Source organism: Dendropsophus ebraccatus, chromosome 4, assembly GCF_027789765.1.
Source record: "Dendropsophus ebraccatus isolate aDenEbr1 chromosome 4, aDenEbr1.pat, whole genome shotgun sequence".
Classification (NCBI taxonomy): Eukaryota; Metazoa; Chordata; class Amphibia; order Anura; family Hylidae; genus Dendropsophus; species Dendropsophus ebraccatus.
In genome coordinates this window covers 127,379,922-127,398,561 of record NC_091457.1, presented here as the reverse complement: position 1 = coordinate 127,398,561, position 18,640 = coordinate 127,379,922, and the positions used below count along the sequence as shown (strand labels likewise).

Sequence of the window (18,640 nt, the reverse complement as noted above, 5' to 3'; positions counted from 1 at the left end):
CAAGAGGAGGGGCATGGTCACATGCTTCTCCATGCTCAGCCATCTTATGGACAGAATCACCACAGAGCAGGGCAGCCCAGCCTGGAGAAACTGTTGTCAGTACTGTTTTGCTGTAAAGTGGCCAACCCCTTTAATGGAGTATATGCAGTTAACATCTTATTCTGCTCCTTGATCTATAGATCAACTATGGTCATGGAGTACTGAGCAGAGCTATACATTGTGCTGACTGTGCACAGCAGTTCACCTGCATGATCATCCTTGGTCAGCTGTCACATAAGATAAAGAAACTCTGAACTTTCTCACTACAGGCCTTATTACACGGAACGATTATCAGTCGTATTCGGCTGATATCGCCCGTTATGGACGATAATCATTCCGTGTAATAGAAGGCAACGATCAGCCGATATGAACAATTATGGCTGATCGTTGCAGTCTACTGCCATCGCTCCGTGAAACAGGAGCGGAGGCAGCAGACCGCCGCTATCCCCTATGGGCTGCCCGGACGATCTAGCAATCACCCGGGCAGCACCCCTGCGACAGCGCTCGTTTGCTCCTCAGAGTTGCCCCCTGTAATAGTTGCTTAAATCCTTTAGGTGCTGTAATCAATACCGAATACCGAGTCTGAGACATGTAGGCAATGGGAGAGGCACCTTTTGTTTCACCTTGTCAGCCTAGAGATTGTGATCACCTGGGCCGATGGTTTATTAATGACAGATTGAGGCCTAAAGGTAGCTCTACGTGTTAGGCTGGTTCCACACAGCAGTGTCTTGATCAGAATTTTCCATTAGCATTTTTCCATAAGAGTGGATCTAAAACACATACAACGTACAAGTCTTTCCATAATAGTTTTCCTCTGACTGACATACTGACTGTCGTGTAAAACCAGCCTTAGAGCTTATTGCCACGTCCCATAGTTTATGGATGCTATGGACTGGGAAGCCCTGTAGTGGAGTGTTTCCCCGCCTGGCATGATGTATCAATATCATGATGGGAGCGAGGAAACTGTTTGAATCTCCACTGCACTTTAGTGACAGAGCCGCACGGCTCTAGCAGTGTTGTCATATAGATAATATATGGAAGTGCTTTAGTACCTATGCATTCATTAAATAGAGATTATGTTATGTGTATGCCCAGCTTAAAGGGAATAAGTCATCAGAAAATGTGTTAAACCTGTTGTTTTAAAAGTTTACGTTAAAAATATTTTTAAAGAATTTTTGGTAACATTTAAAATTTTACGACCTATATTATAAAGTAAACCTGAAATCTTAAAGTTTTCATTCTCACCACTAGGTCCAAAACTAATGGGAGACTTCCTGTCTGTCAATCTGTGATTATAAGCAGGGGGCTGCTGGAATACCCTTATCTTAAGTAATCCCATAAGACCCTATTACACGGGGTAATGCAAAGGAGCAAACGAGCACTGTCAGCGCAGGTAGGAGCTGGGGGGCAGGGAGCTGCGGGGGTGCATCTGCCTGGGTCATCGTCCGGGCATAATGTGTAGTGGGGAGTTCTGATGCGGGCATGCACGGATGCGCCCCCATCAGAACTCTGCTGTAGTATGGAGGGATGATCTTTTCTGACAGCGGCAGTGATTAGTATGGAACTTACATTGTGTGAACATGGCCTTATTGTGTATAGAGTCTAAAAGAAAGTAACATGTAGGACATGATAAGTTGAACACTTTACCCAGCCCCAATGTCGCTTTTTTCCCCTGGCATTCATTTGGTGTATTTAAACCTTACATATTCTGTAAATGCTGAATCGCTGGACCCTGAAGTGTCACTGTCATTTGTAAAAACTTTTGACTAGAGACATCAAAAGATTTGATTGGTCCGGGTCTGAGTGTTCAGAACGCTAAGCGGGATCCTCGCCCAGCTCTGGGTCACGTGATCAGTTGGGCTCTGTCTGATTGCCTATCTAAGTCTATGGAGCCCGACTGATATCACATGATACAGAGATAGGAGAGGATCGTGCTTACTGCGATCTTTTCACGGCTCGTTTTCACAATTGGTCCGTTCAAAACTTTTAACATGTCTGTATGACATGTCAAAAGTTTTTACAAATGACAGGTACAGTTTAACTTCGGTACATTCTCAGAACAGCTGAGAACCAGCTACTTCATTGCTCATTTTTTTTCCTACAGGTCATTTCATTTTTTCCATTTTACAGGATCCTGCCAAGCTGTGTACACAGTCATAAGCCGGCAAACTAACACTAGAACAGATGTGTTGCACAACATATCCTGGTGACCTCTGTTGCAGATGAAACACCTTTAAAGTCAATGGAAATAAAGTTGAAGAAACTACACACCAGAGTTCCCCCACAGTCCATATATACAGACGGTGTGCACTGGATAACCCCTTTAAGATTAGAAATTAAGAGCTATCTAGTCTTCTGGCTCAGTCTTAATAGTTACATCCTTAATCATTAACCAAGACAATGCCATCCACTGTGCTGACCTGTCATATTCTGGGAAAGTTGTAGCAGGAAGTAATATATAGAAATTCTTTCGATATACTATCTATGCAAATCAATCCAAACAAAAAGGATACCTATTTCTATAGCTTTCTACCACTGTTGTCATATAGATAATATATGACGTGTTCTAGAACCTGTGCATTCCCTAAAAAGTAAAACAGATAGGCTGGGTTCACACTGCGTTTTTGCAATCCGTTTTTCATCCTGATGAAAACCGGATTGCAAAAACGGATGCATTTGTGTGCATCCGTTTTGATCCGTTTTCCCATTGACTTCCATTATAAAAAAACGGATCAAAACGGATCCGTTAAACGTATGCTAAAAACGCAGTGTGAACCCAGCCTTATATGCTTTATAATTATTGTTCAGGTGACTCACTCTAATAGGCTTAATGGTAAAATAAAGATTTTTCCCTTCAATTGTATTTGTATTAGTATGATATTATTGGGCGTTGTAGTGGTGTTCCACCTATTGACTGTTGGTGCAAGCAGTAGATTCTGTGGGGACCTTATCCTATAAGTCAGTACAATGAATGGAGGTGGCAACTAGGTAGACATGCATCTGCCTGTACACTTCACATTTTCATGATGGGGCTGGGGGAAGCACTAGATCATGTATGTGCAGAGTCAACCTCAAAAAATATACCAAATCAAAGGCAACAGAGGGCACCATGCATGAAGAGAATCAGAGCCTTTCCCCCAGTATTTTAGGGGTGCAGTTATCGTTCTCTTCTATCTATCAGTAATAAGTAATCAGTAATAATTTCACCATAAGAATAAACACACCAATGATTAACATGCACGGTCGCAGTTGGACATAGAGAAGAACCTTTACATCTATGGCATTATTTTTACATTTCTTTGTGCTTGTAAATGACACAGTAAGCAGATTATTACACAGTAATAATTATAAAAAGGACTCCTCATTACGTCATGCCTAACCTTCAGGGTTATACAAAAAAACTAGTGCTAAAGTCAGACAAAGGTGTTCCGCCATCCGACTGCTTTTATCATCCAGCCTGAAGTGACATATAAGCTAGCTTAACCTTTGTGTATGCTTTTTTTGGGGAGTAAGGGAAAACTGGAATCCCCAAAGGTGACTAGCCTTCAAACATGAGGCGAACATATAGACTTCAAAAGGATATTATCGTTAAATTTCAACCAAAAACTGAAGGGAGTATTACAAGGCAACAGTACTCGATACCTGCAAACAACTCTTCAGGCATAACTATATTGAACTGTTATAGCCCATCTTCTGGCCCTTCGTAACAATGTTCCGGTACTTTGGCACCTACCTGATCTCACTCAATTCCACACCCTTTTTTTATCCTTAGAGGTTTCTCCCACTAAACTAACAACAAAGTTTTTTTAAGGGTTATATAGTCTGTAAAAACTGATTAACTTTAAATAGGCCATCAATATTAGGTTGGTGGGGTCCAACTACTGGTACCCCTGCAGATTGTAGCGGCTATGCAGGGAACTGCAACCTTGTCCCATTTAAGTTAATTGGGCAACTCTGCAGTTTAATGTACCACCACTACACATAGTATAGAGATGCAAGGACAAGAGTAAACTTGGAAGAGTAAAACATGGTTATCTCCAAACAGGGTGCCAAGAGCTGAAGCCTGCTGGTGCAATGTTAAAGGGGTTCTCTGGAGGAAAAGAATGTTTTCAAATCAACTTGCGTTAGAAAGCTATATAGATTTGTAAATGACTTCTATTAAAAAATTGCAAGCTTTCCAGTACTTATCAGCTGCTGTAGGTCCTGCAGGAAGTGGTGTATTCTTTTCAGTGTGACACAGTGCTCTCTGCTGCCACCTCTGTCCATGTCAGAAGCTGTATAAAGCAGAAGTAAATCCCCATGGAAAACCTCTGCTGCTCTGGACAGTTCCTGTTAGGGATGAGCGAACCGAACTGTTACAAACCAGATTCGTTACAAACTTTGCAAAAAGTTTGGTACCGAACCGAACTTTGAGAAAGTTTGTTACGAATCTGGTAAAAATAACAATGGCGATGCAAAATTGTACTTTTTTCACAGAATAGACCAGGATACAAATGATTATTACTCCTATAATCCCTTGTATCCTGGTTTTCTGTGAATATCAAGATGTGTGACGTCACTCCTGTTAGGGTGAGACCTTAAATTAGTCTCCTCAGATATACCTGGGTGCTGCCTTATCAAAAATGTAATGTGACAGCTGTCTGTGAGTATCAACCAAGACACATGAAAGCAACTTCAGTGTTCAAGCTTATCGAATTTATTAAGGAAAAAACAGGTTGTCCTCCATTTGTGAGCCTGGGTGAACGGAGCCACAGGGGGCAGGGGCTCCTCCGGACCATCAGGGAGGAGAAGGAGATATATGAATGGCTGACCCCAGGTCAACTAACGGTAGGAAGTGTTGTAGCCCACAAAGTGAGAAACATTGTCTCTGCAGTGCAGCAGGGAGTCATACACTTTGTATAGCACATGTGATAAACCTCATAATGCACAGGTTTCTTCGAACATGTCGTGCCAATTGTTGACCCTTTTGAGGACGCGACTCTGTTTGTGAGCAGGCATCAACGAAATCATCCCACTCGTCCGTGTTCTTGAAAGTGCGGTGACCAACATCATCAGCGAGGATTCCCAGGCCACCACTCCAAGGCTGAACATCCTCCTCCTCCTCAAATAGTCTGTTCTCAACCATACTGGGCAGGGTACAATCAAGTGGTGCCGCCTCCTCCAATAGTCTCTTTTTAACCAAACTGAGCTAGGTGCAATCAAGTGCTACTGCCTCCTCTTCCTCCTCCTCCGTCAATTGTCTGTTCTCAACCATACTGGGTCCAATACAGTAATATTACTGCTGCTGGTTCCACTGTCAAATGTTTGTTTTCCACCCTACTGGGTCCAAGGAACTTTGTGTCCTATGTCCCTTGTAATCACTTAGACCATGGCTAATTATTTCAATATTTTTCCACTTTTTTTCATTGTAATAGCAACTGCAACTAAAGGAAACTATACCCTATCAGACTCCCACTATTGTAGCTGCAATTATTCAGCCGTTATAGCAAGGTTGGTTTTAATTTCGGTTCGTACGAATCTGAACTTCACAAAAATTCGACGGATGGAACCGAACTTTTCAAAAGTTTGCTCATCCCTAGTTCTTGTCATGGACAGAGGTGGCAACAGAGAGCAAAGTGTCAGAAAGAAAAAAATCCACATCTTGCACGGAATTCAGTGGCTGATAAATACTGGAAGGCTAAATAGAGGTAATTTACAAATCTGTGCAACACCAGTTGATTTAAAAAAAATAAATAAAAAAAATTAAGTAAATTGCCGAAACAAAGTTAAAGAGCAATGAATCTTGGTAAAGCCCTATGAGTCCAAGCTCATAGGTCTCTGTCCTTTGACGTGTCTGAAAAACTAGAGCTCCTGTAGGAGAGTATATCCTTGGGAACAGCTGCAAAGAAGAACCTGTGGAGTCCAATATGCCTGCTGTATAGTATAATGTTGTGTAGGAATCTGTGTCTATTATAGTCTTATCGGTAAGACCTGCACAGTAAAAGGCATAAAGATCAGGCTGATTTTGACTATGATTACGTGTATCATCAAAATGACAACTGACAAACTCAGCTATACTACTCCTCTAGTTAATGCTCTAGTGGACGCTATACTTACTGAATACATGGGTTAAAATCTTCCTATCCAAAAACCTAGAAAACTTTTTATTCTATTAAAAATAACATACAGATGCGCCCTCACTCACCTTTGGGCTTGTTTCGAGGTATCCGGAGAAAAATGGCACACAATGACCAGCTTTAAAAGTGAAATATAAAAAACCGAATGCCTGACACAGTAACATGTACATTTCCTTTTTCCACAGCCTGTCATCTCATGTCACTTATCTTACAATATCTTAGCGAGACGTTAGAAAGGACACATCATAGGACCAAAGTTCACCAGAGACTACCCACCCTCATAAACCAGGGAATTACATGGGAGAAATAAAACTTTATGATCTATCTCATAGAAGGAAATGAAACCTGATTATATAGACAGAGTATTATAATAAGTTCTGTGTTCATATTTAACTCCTTCACTGACACCAGTGCGTTTAGTCCTTAAGATCTATTGAAGACTAATTTCCATGCAGAATTCTATAACACAGACAGATGACGGCATTGTCCATGAGAAATATTACATGTGGTCACTTACTTGTGAGGGGAGGACAAGTCTCTGGTTCGGTGGATGATCAGAACAAGCCAGTATATCACCCAAGGTTATTCTCCTGAGGACGATTCCTGTTTGACAAGCTATATGAGGAGGCACATTACACCTTGTGAAGGGAGGAGATTGAGTCTGATAAACTGGAAAATCATGCAGCGTCTTACTGTTCTTAAAGTTGGTTCACGGACCTGTAACACGCCCTGATTTGTAAAAAGTGCAACGTTGGTGTCCTCCCTGTACAGACACCTGACTTAATACACTGGCTCATAATAGATGGCAATCCATTGCATTAGGATTTCCTCTATACAGATAGATGTTACTAATCTTATGATTTTCTATGAAAGACTCTCTCACTAAGCAGGTGCTGCCTAGTTATCAAGTATTACTTCTCATTTTTTGCTTATATTTTTTTATAGGACTCTTAGCTTAGCTTGTGGATTGTGACTAGTGATGAACCAACACTGTGAACGTCCGAACCCGAACTCTGCATTTGATTACCGGTGGTTGAATACAACCCTAGGGAGTCCTGGAAAACATAGATACAGCCTATCCATGTTTAATTGTTTAACTGCACCATTTTGAAGTACACATTATTTATTAAAGAGGACCTGTCAGCTCGGCCGCCGTGGCGGAGCCCGCCGACCTCCGGTGGAGCTTAGCATACTTAACCCCCCCTGGAAGTCCTGCTCCTGGACCCGGTCCCGAGGCGGAGAAATCATGGCCTGAAGCTGAGCACGGTTGTACAGATCATTAAAGAATGGTCCGACGTTCATAGAAAACGACTGCTTCAGTCTCGGGCAGGCTCCGCCATGGCAGCCGGGCTGACAGGTTCCCTTTAAATTTGCATTGTTCAACATGTGGTATAAAATCAAAAAATATCCTGATTCTCTGGGTCAGAAAATGTATTTCCAAAAATCTATATATTACCTTTTACATGGTTTATTGCTTGGCAACAACAAATTTTGTTTAATTTGAACATCGCTTTTTTTTTTCTGTTGATTGAGCTTTTTGTGGGATTTATATGACTTTTTGATTGAGGATAAATAATGTTAATTTGAGCCTGTAGAAACTCCGCCAGGTTGTCAGGGGAATGGTGGAGGAGAATGGAGCACTAAACCACTTAGATCTGGTGTTGGCATTCCAGGATGCGTTCCCACATTTGTGATTACAATCCATCCACAATCATGCCCCATTTCTTCACCAATAGCCGCACAAAGTTGCCGAATTTATCAGCATCCTCTTATAGCTTTTGGTGAAGAATCGGGGGCATGATTTTTTGATTTTTGTTTGTCATTGCAAATAGGGGAAGCAGCATTAGACTTTTAGATTTGCATCCAGCTTTCCCAATACCCTGATTTCCTGCCTGTATTTTGATTCAGCCTTTGCATCACGATTTGGACCTGACACTGACCGCATGGCTCTGACCCAGCTTGCCTGCTCTCCTATTCTGTTTTTGTGGTTTTTACCTTTTGGCTTGTTTTCTGGTTATTCTTTGTGTACTTATATGTGACTTTTTGGTAGTGTCTGGTCTGTCTGACCTCTTTTCCCCTCCTGTGCACTCACTCCAGATTAGGGACCGTCACCCAGTTAGGGACCACAGTTTAGGACAAATTGTGCAGGTAGGTATAGTGACTATACAAAATAGTTATGGCGGGGGCTAGCAATCACTTATTTTTACAACACGTGTAGTCAGTAAGACTGCAATACAAGATGCTTCCAGCAACAAAAATACATCCACCACATAAATCACAAAAGGTATTGAAAGACATACCTTCTATTCTTCCATGTCACATACTTTCCCACCAATAACCTCAATACAGGTATGTCAGGCTTTGGTCAACTATAAAAACAATGCATCTACACCACATTGTTAGGATGCGATAAAAACACAAAGCAATCAGGTTCTGCAAGTGATGGATGTGTCTAAAATTCCAAAGTCTCTGGACAGAGTGTGTTTCATACAGGAGTAGTGTTTCATACACTGCTCTAATTCCAAGTTTACCCCCATGTCTGCTCTGCTTGATTTTTTAAGAGGTGCACACCCCGAAATCCTGTGCATCTGTGGTTGCAATGCTGGAACCAGAATTATATGTCTCCTTTCATGCAATGCTGCACCCCCTTGTCAAGTAAGGTGCATAATATTAAAGGGGTTATCCAGCGCTACAAAAACATGGCCACTTTCCCCCTACTCTTGTCTCCAGTTTGGGTGGGGTTTTGAAACTCAGTTCCATTGAAGTAAATGGAGCTTAATTGCAAACCGCACCTGAACTAGAGACAACAGTAGGGTGAAAAGTGGCCATGTTTTTGTAGCGCTGGATAACACCTTTAAAAAGGTTGACAATTTTTGCACAAGCTTGCAAAAATATGTGACTTTTTAACAATCTAAGGCCATGTTCACACAACATGAGAGACGTGATGATATTTTCGGCCGTAGGGTTCTGATGCGGGTGCATCCGTGCGCGCACGCATCAGAACTCTCCACAGCACACCATGTAGCAAGCGCCCGCAGCCGCTCGCTCCACAGTGTGCACTGACATGGTTTTCTACGGCTGATATTCACTGAATAACGGCCGCAGAAAACTGACGTTACTTGTTTACGGCGCCGCAAGAGATCCCGGCCAGAGCGTATACCCTGTGCATACGCTCTGGCCGGGATCCCATAGACAACAATGCAACGTATATTCTCGTAATAATCACAGCCGGAAACATATACATTGTGTGAACATAGCCTAAGGCTGGGTTCACACTACACTTCTGCAATCCGTTTATTTTTCATCCGATTTGTGCAACAACGGATGAAAAAGAAATGATGCATTTGTGTGCATCCGTTTTGATCCGTCTTTCCAATGACTTCCATTATAATAAAAAATGGATCAAAACAGATCCGTTTTTTTTTAACTGACACAAAAATGAGGTTGACTACTTTTTTGTGTACAGTAAAAAAAATTATCCGTTTTGATCCTTTTTTTAAAATGGAAGTCAATAGAAAAACGGATCAAAACGGATGCACACAAATGCATCCGTTTTTTCAATCCGTTTTCAATCCGTTTTTTTTGCAAAAAAACATGAAAAAAAATAACGGATCGCAAAACCGTAGTGTGAACCCAGCCTAAGGCTGGGTTCACACTAACGTTTTTCTTATTTGCTAACGGATGCATCCAGATTAATTGAATGGATAAGCAAAAAACTGATGAGCAGACTGATGCGAACTGATTGTAAAATGCTTATTGCAATTTGTCCTTTTTTTCATTGTCCGTTTGCATTTTGGCTTTAAAAAAATGACTTTTGTCCATCAGTTTACATCAGTCATGCTCGAGTCGATCCGAACCCGAACGTTCGGCACTTGATTAGCTGGGGCTGCTGAACTTGGATAAAGCTCTAAGGTTGTCTGGAAAACATGGATACAGCCAATGACTATATCCATGTTTTCCACATAGCCTTAGGGCTTTATCCAACTTCAGCAGCCACCGCTAATCAAATGCCGAAAGTTCGGGTTCGGATTGACTATGCATCCGTTTGCATATCAGTTCATTTTTCTTCTTTGGTTTCCCACTTCTTCTGCACATGCTCAATGACAAAACTGATGCAAACGGATGTAAACGGAAATGTTTACATCCGTCCTCATTGACTACAATTAACCCTTTGAGAACCAGGCCCTAAAAGACCCAGTGGACCGCGCAAATTTTGTTCTTTGCGCTTTCGTTTTTCCCTCCTCCTCTTCTAAGAGCTCTAGCACTTTCAGTTGTCTATCTAAAGGGCCATGTGGGGGCTTGTTTTTTACAGGAATAGCTGTACTTTGTAATGGCGTCTTTTATTTTACCATAACATGTATGACAGAATCCTAAATATATTATTTATGAAGATATAAATTGGTGAAATTGTAAAAAAGAATGCAATATGGTAACGTTTGGGGGGTTCCTGTGTCTACGTAATGCACTATACGGTAAAAGTGACATGATAACATTATTCTATAGGTCAGTCTGAACACAACCATATGCAGGTTTACACAGATTTTCTAATGTTATATATATTTTTTTTATGAAATCCTTTTTTTTTGGCAATTAATTACACTGGCCAACAAATTTTCAAAATTTGGTTAAGAAATAAAATTAGCCATTTCTTAATGATTTTTATGTGCTGAATTCAAATATCACAAGGAAAAATGTTCTAGTTTCTATGATATGGAAGAGTTCTCATACTTACTAGTTACTGTTTTGTGAATTGTATAGAATACAGTATAATAGCCGACATATTTATTACTTCTGCATCATAAGGAAGCAAGGTTACTGTTCATAAACTTTTAAAATATATTCATAGGAAACTTAATTCTATCTGAAATCAACTACAATTTACAGACATATCCAAGAATTTTTACAAATTAATTATGTTTATTGAATTCTGGAATGCCGCTCCTTATTCAATGGCTACTCGGTGCATTTACACGTCTTTTGTATTCATACATGGGATTGTCTCTGATAATGGTCCAACAGTAATCTGCAAGCATTGATTCACACTGCGTTTTTGCAATCCGTTTTTTTCATCCAGTTTTTTGCAAAAAACTGTTTTGATCTATTTTTCCATTGACTTCCATTGTAAAAAAAAAACGGATCCGTTTTTTTTAACGGACACAAAAACGTAGCTGACACTACTTTTGTGTCCATAAAAAAAACGGATTCGTTTTGATCCGTTTTTTTTTATGGAAGTCAATGGAAGAACGGATGCACACAAATGCATACGTTTTTTTCCTTCCCTTTTTTTTGTAAAAAAACGGATTTCAAAAACGAAGTGTGAACCTAGCCTTACCCTGATACCTTTTTTCCATATTGGTCATTCTAATGCTACGTTTACACGAAACGATTATCGGGCGAATTTTCGCGATAACGATCGAATTTGAACGATAATCGTACGTGTAAATGCGGCGAACGATCGAAAAATCGTTCATTTTGATCTTTTAACATGTTCATAAATCGTCGTTCGCCGATCGCAAAAAATTCGCCAATCGTTCCGTATAAACAGTCGTCGCGCGATAGTCTGGCCCCCCGCTCGCAGCCCGGCCCCCTACTCATCCGCAGCCCCCTGCGCCGGCCCGATCGCCTCCCCTGCCGCCGCTCCAATCGCCACCCCCGCTGCTCCGATCGCCATCCCTGCCGCCCCGATCGCCACCCCCGCCGCGGCTCCGATCGCCCCCACCGCCGCGGCCAATAACATACGTTACCTGCTCCGCGCAGCAGGTCTTCGGACATTCCCGGCTTCCCTCTTCAGCGCACTGATTGGCTTAGGAGATGAGCCGGGAATTTCAAACGGCTCCTCTTCAGCCAATCAGTGCTCCTCTTCAGCACTGATTGGCTGAAGGGGAGCCGTTTGAAATTCCCGACTCATCTCTTCAGCCAATCAATGCAAGGCAGCACTGATTGGCTGAAGGGGAGCCGTTTGAAATTCCCGGCTCCCCCGTTCAGCCAATCAGTGCTGCCTTGCATTGATTGGCTGAAGAGATGAGCCGGGAATTTCAAACGGCTCCCCTTCAGCCAATCAGTGCTGAAGAGGAGCACTGATTGGCTGAAGGAGAGCCGTTTGAAATTTCCGACTCATCTCTTCAGCCAATCAATGCAAGGCAGCACTGATTGGCTGAAGGGAAGCCGTTTGAAATTCCCGACTTCCCCGTTCAGCCAATCAGTGCTGCCTTGCATTGATTGGCTAAAGAGATGAGCCGGGAATTTCAAACGGCTCCCCTTCAGCCAATCAGTGCTGAAGAGGAGCACTGATTGGCTGAAGAGGAGCCGTTTGAAATTCCCGGCTCATCTCTTCAGCCAATCAATGTGCTGAAGATGGGAGCCGGGGATGTCGGAAGACCTGCTGCGCGGAGCAGGTAACGTATGCGTGTGGCCGGGGCGGCGGGGGCGATCGGAGCGGGGGGCGATCAGAGCGTCGGCGGGGGGGCGATCGGAGCGGCGGCGGGGGGGGGGGGGCGATCGGAGCGGCGGCAGGGGGTGATCGGAGCAGGGGGGGTTGCGATGGGGGCGGCGGTGGGGGTGGCGATCGGAGCGGCGGCGGGGGTTGCGATCGGAGCGGCAGGGGTGGCGATCGGGGCGGCGCAGGGGGCTGCGGTTGAGCGGGCTGCGGGCGGGCCAGGCTGCGGGCGCACGAGCGCAAAACGATTTTTCCGTACGCTATAAAAAAAATTGTTACTTCGAAATCGTTAATCGTACGATCGGGCCAATAATCGCCTCGTGTAAACTTAGCATAAGATGATGCAATATACCAGTTGATGCAATACTGATTGCAGTATTCCCAGTATTGTATCACAGGCTGTGAGGAAAATAGAAAGTATGTCTATATCTTGAAAATTAGAGCCAATTTCAAAATTTGAACATCATTTTTGATTTCAGCACCCCAAAATTAGTTAAGATCAACTGTTTTCATGTCGGAACCTTATTGGCCGTTGACCAGTGTTATTAATAAAATGGGCCTATTGTGACGCTTGTAGAACTTTTATTTTTACACCTATGGGGCTGTATGGGGTGTCAATTTATTCGTCATGATCTCTAGTTTTTATTAATACCATATTTGTGAAGATCAGACGTTTTGATCACTTTTTATTGATTTTTTTAATATATAATGTAACATAAAATTGGTAATCCGTGCGCTTGTTATATTTTAATAGATTGGACAATTACGCACGCTACGGTATATTATATGTTTATTTATTTATTTTTATGTGTTTTATTTATATAATGGGAAAAGAGGGTGATTTCAACTTTTATTGGGGGAGGGGTTTTGGGGTAGTGTATTAGTGATTTTAACTTTTTTTTTTTTTTACACATTTGAAGTCCCTTTGGGGGACTTTTACATACATTGCTTTGATTTTTACACTGATCACTGCTATGCCATAGGCATAGCATTGATCAGTATTGTCAGCGCTCTGCTCATTGAGCCTGCCCGTGCAAGCTTAGTGCAGCAGATCGCCGATCGGACCACACGGAGACAGGTGAGAGACCTCCGACGGTCCGTTTTAAGGATCGGGACCCCCGCAGTCACACTCCAGGGGTCCCGATGTGTAAGTGACAGGGGACTCCCCCGGTCACTTACACTTAAACGCCGCGGCCGCGCAGCGACGTTTGAGGAGTTAAAGGCACACTGCAGCACGATCGCTGCAGCGTGTCATTAACCGTGAGGTGCCAGCTGCTGATAGCAGCCGGCCCCCACCTGCTATGAAGCGCGCTCCGCTCCGGAGCGCACTTCATAGCTCATGACGTACCGGTACGTCCTTGGTCGTCTGGGCACAGAGGTACACTTTCCGTTTCTGTTCCATTTTTTCAAACGGAAGAAAAAAAGCTGCATGCAATATTTTTTTTCCGTTCACAAAAACGGAACCCTGACGAAATACATGCATACAGAGCACAAATATGACAAATGGAGCACAATAAAAGTACATAGAAATGAATGTGGTGTTGGACGGATATATCAGATTCCGTTTATATTGTTTAAAAATGTAACTGAACGGAACTGTGGCGGAGAGAAAAACGTCGGTGTGAACCTAGCCTAAGGGTTTTACAATATTTACAAAATAAAACACTTGGGGGGACATTTATGAAGACCTGTGTACTCGTATGCTGGTCTTAAATTAAGCGTTGTTTGCCCCAATTGCCCCGCCTAAGAGGTGCACGCCCGACCAGCGGTTTGACCTGCACCTGCCAAGCTCAGGAGCAGTGTAGATTTCTGCCATGATTAACATAATGCGTAAATCATGGTAAATCAGGCACGGTAGGAGGCCACACCACCTCCTTGCCTTGATCCCTCCCCGCCCATCAGGTGAGTGGGGGATACACAAGGAATAAGCCAGGGAGAAGAGGCAAATGTGCATCCTCTTCCCGACATACGCTCAGTCCGCAGCCGTCGTGAACGACCCCCATGGTCACTAGTGTGTACTGTACACAATATGTCCAGCCAACTGGTTGACCTGAAGAGGGACACGCACATGCATATTGTCCTCTCCTATATGTGACTGTGATATCAGATTAGGTTGGACCCAAAGAGTAGGGTGAGGCCGAAAGATCCTTAATTTATACCTGAAAAATGTAGCATGACTATAATGTAACTGATGGATTAGTCATAATAATATGACTAATAATAATATGAGTGATAATGATATACATTACAAATAATTCCTTAGTAGGTCACATATATTTACATAGTACATAGGTCATCCCACACACATATGTTGCACGTCTGCTGTCAGGAGGAAAGCAGTGGCTGATATTACAGTATCAACAATCAATAATATAACTATAATATATAGACGTAAATCGTGTTTTGAAAAGTCAGTGTGGAAAATAATGTAGAATAAGATTCATACAAGTGACAAATACAGAATGTCCAGTGAAGAATATTTCAATTACTGCAGCACCTGAATACTCAGCAAAAAATGGTAGGATGACATTGTCTTTCCTCACTGTGCCTCCCACTAATCTCTCACAGCCCCCCATTTCGTCTACTTAAAGGGACATTCCCATCTCACATAGTCAAACAGAAGTATTTATCCAGCTGACATCTCCATACAACGCACAGGGCGCTGAGGATGGGCACACTGATTAAGAGAGGCAGAATTTACGCTTGTCATTCTGCCTATACTATTGCTTCAATGGGATTTCGCGTGCGTCTCTGCTGAACATGTTCATTCTTTGAGAGAGATCGGCAGATGTCCGTCTTCGTGTTGGTAGGTGCGCCCGGTGAGCGTTCATTGGGCGCACCTACCAACATAAGGATGGACATCTGCCGATCTCGCCTCCTCTGCTTACATCTCGGCATCTGCTGGAACACCTATATCTTTTTCCTCCTGCAAGCCGTAAGGACCTCATCACCTGCTGATTTCATAGCTACGGGGAGTGCAATTACAGCCCTCAACCAAAAGACATCCCAGGTGTCTCCACTAGGAGGCTATCGACCCTCAACCTTCTCTGTTGCATAATGAATCCTATGTATATTTACCTGCATTTACAAGACAGCTTGCTACAATTCATCTAATACCAACTTGGATACACAGAACATATCTAAATATCCACACTATTCCCTGATGAGCCCTTGCACACCACTTGGGAGAAACGCGTCGGAAGTGGAAATTTTCATCATACTTAAGACTCTCTGACTATCCTTAGAGAGTACCTGCAATAACGACTGTCCTGATTTATTATCTATTTATGTGATCAATTTTCCTCAGACGGGACTACCACAATCTTTTCAACTTCTTTTTCATTCCCTACTATACTGTGAGAATTTGTAAGTATAGGGGCATATTTCCTACCCATGACCCCCACTGTTTTAAATACTGTATGTATCCTACTCACCTGTATGCTTTAATTTGCACTAATAAACCATAGTGTTTAAGTTATCTTGTGTCCACCACAATAGTCATGTTTTCATAAATTTTTACTGTTCCTGAAAAAAACAAGACCTCACATGGCCCTCTAGGTGGAAAAAAAAAAGAGTTATGGGTCTTAGAAGACGAGGAGGAAAAAACGAAAAGGCAAAAGTGACAATTGGCACGGTCCTTAAGGCCATTTCAGGCCCGCTCCTTAAGAGGTTAATAGTTATGTGGCAGCCAGCCTACCCGAACCCACTAATAAATTTAGTACCTTTGTTTTTATACAACATATTTCCGTGGGCATGCTGTGTAGCACAGGGGTGATTGTATATAATGTTGGGATACTGTATGTGTGAGACAGCCTCTTCCTGCTGTCCGATCGCAGCTAGGGACAGCGGGGGGAGGCAGGGACAACATGGTGTTCCTGAAACGTCATTTTGCAGCAACTTAGCTTTGCCCACAACGCCACCGTTGGCCACGCCCCTGTGGCGTCAACACCGCATATACACACAAAAAACCCCTAAGAAAATACAAAAAAATGCAACAGCTCACCGCCATGGCAAGATACAGACCCACTACAGACATGAAAATAGTTAAAAGCAGCCCCCCAACTGCAAAAAAAAAATTCCCACAAAAATAATGAGGCTCTTGGTTACTATTTGCAAACAGTGTAAACCACGCCACCACGATAAGGTAGCCTCATATCGGGGAAGACCCTACACTGTACTATGGCCTCTCGATGGCGTATAATATGCCTATGCTCTGGGCATGCAAGATCCGTCTTATACCTGTAAAAATAATTGTACCACCATCGCCGCATATGTCACGCCCCCTCAGCGGCCATGGGTATGGACTGACATAAAGAGGGTGGGGCCTAGACCTTTAGGCTGGCCTGTTGTAATGGCTGCCGAGGGGCAGGGCCTTTGCGCAGATGACGTCACAGGGCGGGGTCAATGGTGGTGTTGTGGGCGGGCCTAAGTGGCGCTGTGGCCGTGAAGCCCCGTCAAGGTAGCACAATCTGCAGATGATAAAAGATCACTTTTTACTGGATCAAGCACCAAGACCTATGATATAAAAGAAAGTATAAAAACTGCTAAATTTACCCTTCACACCTGTGTGGAGAAGCCATAATGCAAAAAGGGGGTGACAGTGTCACTTTAAGATAGGTAATCATGTTTTTCCTGGTGATTGGGCTACGACTGAGTGCAATCAAATAACTGAAAACTCATTTGCTGTACACTTTGCATGTTTTTACGTAACAGGATGGATGTAAGTTTAAGCGCCCACACTGACATTTCTTGTACACATTCTTGGACATTATTTGAATGCTTTTTAAAGGGGTACTCCAGGCAGGGGCCTTTTTAGAGCTATGGCTGAGAATGGGTTGTTTGAAAATAATAAAGTACACTTACCTCCCTGGCTTTTTGTGCTGCTGCCGATATCTTACCGCTGTTGTGTGGCCATTTCAGGGTTCTGGAGCCGTGCTGTTGCAGGCCCACTCAGCCAACAATTAGGCGGGACACCACTGTAGCCAGAAGTGGCCACACAACTCAACAGGTCGTAAGATACCAGCCGCGCATGAGCCAGTAAGGTAAGTGTACTTTATTATTGTTAAACAACCCATCCCTGGGCATATGTCAAAAAGGCCCCTCCCCAGAGTTCACCTTTAACTCAGGATTAAAGATGAGCAAATCTACTCGGCTATCAGCTTCTCAGTCGGGTGCCTTTGAGCTCTGCTCCGGTGCCTGGAAAAGCTGGGCGCAGTCCTGGCAGGCACCTGGAGTGGAGTTCAAAGGCAGCCGACTGACAAGCCGACGGCTGAGCCTAGCAAAGCACTTCACTAATACTGTAGATCCAGTCATCTTTACTTAAAATATTGAACTATTTAATAAGTATGTTGAAAATATGTTTACAGGGCTGGGAAAAGAAGGCAGGGAGGACAGCTGCTTATGGCACAGAAGCATATACCCAGCCTATGGGGGTACAACTTCTGGCTGTCAACACCAGAGATCTGAGGCATTTATTCTGGATCACTGGCCTAGAAAACACCACTGTCAATAGCCCTAGGGGACACCTAAGTACCTACTGGGTGTACCTGTCTACCTAAATAGGTCTACCTTAATGAAGGCACCTGTCTACCTCCTAGGGGCACCTACCATATTACTATTTGGGTCACTATGAGCAGGGCCGTATTTACCACTAGGCACCCATGGTCCGGTGCCTAGGGCAGCACCTTTCAGGGGTGCAGCACCAGGGAGCAGGGGGAAGGAAACAACATTTTTTTGTTTTTGTTTTTTAGTCTCCCACCTCCCATTTAGACTTGCCAGTAAATCTGGTGTCTTTATGAGGGGGGGGGAGGTTGGTATTGGTCAGGTCTGGTGTGGGGGTGTTAATCTGGATGTTACCAGGATTAGTGGCCATACGCCCATTGGTTACCGCATGAGGGTCTGGTATTGGCTGCATGTGGTTTCATACAGTAAATGTGGGAAGGCGGCCTAAGACTGATCAGATATCAATATGATCTTCAAAAACTAGAAAATCATGATGCTAATTGATGAGGTTCAATGCCTAGTGCAGCAGCAGCTGTTAATATGACCC

General features: G+C 43.2%; 1 protein-coding gene and 1 long non-coding RNA gene across 5 annotated transcripts in view; one reads left to right on the top strand and one right to left on the bottom strand.

The window, feature by feature from the left end:
* Window positions 1-6,830, bottom strand: part of FAM3D (FAM3 metabolism regulating signaling molecule D) — a 56,286-nt gene extending 49,456 nt beyond the window's left edge. Inside the window, exon 1 of one of the 2 annotated variants that reach the window (XM_069966960.1) lies at window positions 6,673-6,830. The gene's annotated coding sequence lies outside the window, so the exon portion shown is untranslated. Of the gene's footprint in view, window positions 1-6,223; window positions 6,368-6,672 lie in introns of those variants that run through there. The other variant, XM_069966963.1, reaches the window with a different exon arrangement.
* LOC138788748 (uncharacterized) overlaps window positions 1-18,640 on the top strand; it is an 89,861-nt gene that overhangs the window by 37,468 nt on the left and 33,753 nt on the right. The window contains exon 2 of one of the 3 annotated variants that reach the window (XR_011362645.1): window positions 17,512-17,633. The exons of the other annotated variants lie outside the window; for them this stretch is intronic. This is a non-coding gene — a long non-coding RNA (uncharacterized lncRNA). The remainder of the gene's footprint in view (window positions 1-17,511; window positions 17,634-18,640) is intronic. 3 annotated transcript variants of the gene reach the window in all.